The sequence below is a fragment of the Arachis hypogaea genome, chromosome 18 (assembly GCF_003086295.3).
Source record: "Arachis hypogaea cultivar Tifrunner chromosome 18, arahy.Tifrunner.gnm2.J5K5, whole genome shotgun sequence".
NCBI classification, from domain to species: domain Eukaryota; kingdom Viridiplantae; phylum Streptophyta; class Magnoliopsida; order Fabales; family Fabaceae; genus Arachis; species Arachis hypogaea.
This window is the reverse complement of record NC_092053.1, coordinates 40,379,672-40,381,937: the sequence shown is the minus strand read 5'-3', so window position 1 is coordinate 40,381,937 and position 2,266 is coordinate 40,379,672. Positions and strand designations below refer to the sequence as shown.

Genomic DNA, 2,266 nt, shown 5'->3' with positions numbered 1-2,266 from the left:
CTTGAGGGATCTGGGAAGGAATGGTTTTGAGGCCAGGTGGAATTGGCAGATAATGACTTGATATCACTTTATCTCCCGGAGAAAAACCTTCAGTGGGAATTTTCTTGTTTCTCCATCCTCTTGGCAATTTCTTTACAATTCTTCCCTTTCTCTTGAGGATTTCTTCATTGACCCTTATGCCATGAGGATCCTTCTGATCTGTTTCTATTGATTCTTGTGGCTTTAACTCTTGCAATTCTTGTTTGCCTTCCAAGGACTGTTTTAGAGTTTCAGCTGCTGGATTACTTTCCTCCAAACACAGATGGCTACTATCATCCTTAGGCTTTTCAGGTTCTGGTTTAGGCTCAGATGCAGGTTTGAAAACTTTGAAAATGAGCTGTTCATCATGTATTCTCAGAATTAGCTCTCCTTGTTCTACATCTATGAGCGCTCTAGTAGTGGCTAGAAATGGCCTGCCCAGAATGATAGGGTGTAAGTAGCTTTCCTCCATGTCCAAAATGACAAAGTCTGTGGGGAAGTAATAATCTCCCACTTTCACCAGCACATTCTCAACTACCCCTTCAGCTTGCTTCTGAGTTTTGTCAGCCAGTTGTATGATTACATCAGTGGATCTCACCTCATTCAGTTGTAGCCTCTTCATAAGAGTTAGAGGCATCACATTTATGGTAGCTCCTAGATCACAGAATTCTCTGTCAATTTTTGTTTCCCCTATGATGCAGGGGATATGAAAACTTCCTGGGTTTGTTTTCTTAGAGACTGTGTCCTTCTTGATGAGGGCACTGCATTCTTTGTTCATTGTTACCGTTTGTCCTCCCTTCAAAACTCTTTTCTTGCTCAACAATTCCTTTAAATACTTGATATGTGTAGGCATCTGCTGGAGGATCTCAAGGAAGGGAATATTGATATGGAGAGACTTAAATGTCTCTAAAAACCTTGAATAGGTTTTCCCTTTTTCACCTCCTCCTAACCTCTGAGGAAATGGTGCTTTTGGTTGGTATGTTTCCAGCATGCCTGTTTGCAGTTCCTTGGCTTGTTCAGTTTCACCTTCCTGCTTAGCTTCTTCCACACCTTCCTTCAAGATTTCTGGCTTCTGTTCTGAGGGTCTGATTCCTTCTTCTTCTGAGACTTCCTTCAATGTGGTGATGGCCTTGCATTCTTCCCATCTCACTCTCTTTTGTTCCCCTTTAGGATTCTTTTCTGTGTCACTAGGGAACACTGCAGTTGACTTGGGGGCCTGTTGAGATAGCTCTCCTACTTGAGACTCCATCCTCTTGAGTTTTTCACCATGGTTCCTTAAGGTAGATCTCACATCATCCCTAAAGTTTTTCAACTCACTTATGTCCTGACCCATGTTTGCAAGCACTCCTTCTATCCTGTTTAATTGATCTTGAAATTGTTGGTTCGGATTAGGTTGGGTAGGTTGATTATTTTGGCCATGATATGATGGTTGGGAGTAAGTGTTTTGTGTGGCTTGGTATGATCTTTGGTTGGAGTTTTGGTATGTGGAATTGTTATGTTGGTTGTGGTTGTAAGGTTTGTGGTTTTATGGTTGGGTTTGTTGGTTCCCCCACCCAAAGTTTGGGTGGTTTTTCCATCCTGGATTGTAAGTGTTGGAATGTGGATCATATGATTGCCTTTGTTGGTTTCCCACATAGTTGGCCTCTTCCCAATCACCTCCTTCAGTGCTTACTTCCTCTTGATCTTGTGTGTGTATTGCAGCCACTTGCTTTGTTTCTAATTTCCTGGTGAGCTCTGCTAGTTGCTTGGCAAACACCTTATTTTGGGCTAAAATGGTATCAACATGGTTCAGCTCCATGACTCCCTTAGTGTTGTGTCTCTCTGATGCATAGTAGTACTCATTCTCAGCCACTGTCTTAATCACTTCAATGGCTTCTTCCACAGTCTTTTTCCTGTTCAATGAACCTCCTGATGAATGGTCATGGAACATGTCTGGTGGGCATTTCCTTGTCAAATCCTTGAACCTCTCCCATGCCTCGTAGAGAGTTTCACCATCTTGTTGTCTAAACGTCTGAACCTCAGATCGAAGCCTATTGACCTTTTGTGGGGGTAGAAACGTGCCAGAAACTTGCTTTCCACCTCATCCCAGGTTGTTAGGCTCCCCCTTGGGAATGATTCCAGCCACTTAGCTGCCTTGTCCCTAAGTGAAAATGGGAACAAGAGCAGTTTATAGGTATCTTCCTGGACTCCATTGGACTTCACAGTGTCGCAAATTCTCAGGAATTTTGTGAGATGTTGGTTTGGATCT

At 42.9% G+C, this 2,266-nt stretch overlaps 1 non-coding gene across 1 annotated transcript; it reads left to right on the top strand.

The window, feature by feature from the left end:
* Positions 1-1,946: 1,946 nt before the first annotated feature.
* On the top strand, positions 1,947-2,050 carry LOC112774695 (small nucleolar RNA R71). Its single transcript, XR_003189164.1, has one exon. It is a non-coding gene; the product is annotated as a small nucleolar RNA R71 (small nucleolar RNA).
* Positions 2,051-2,266: the final 216 nt, after the last annotated feature.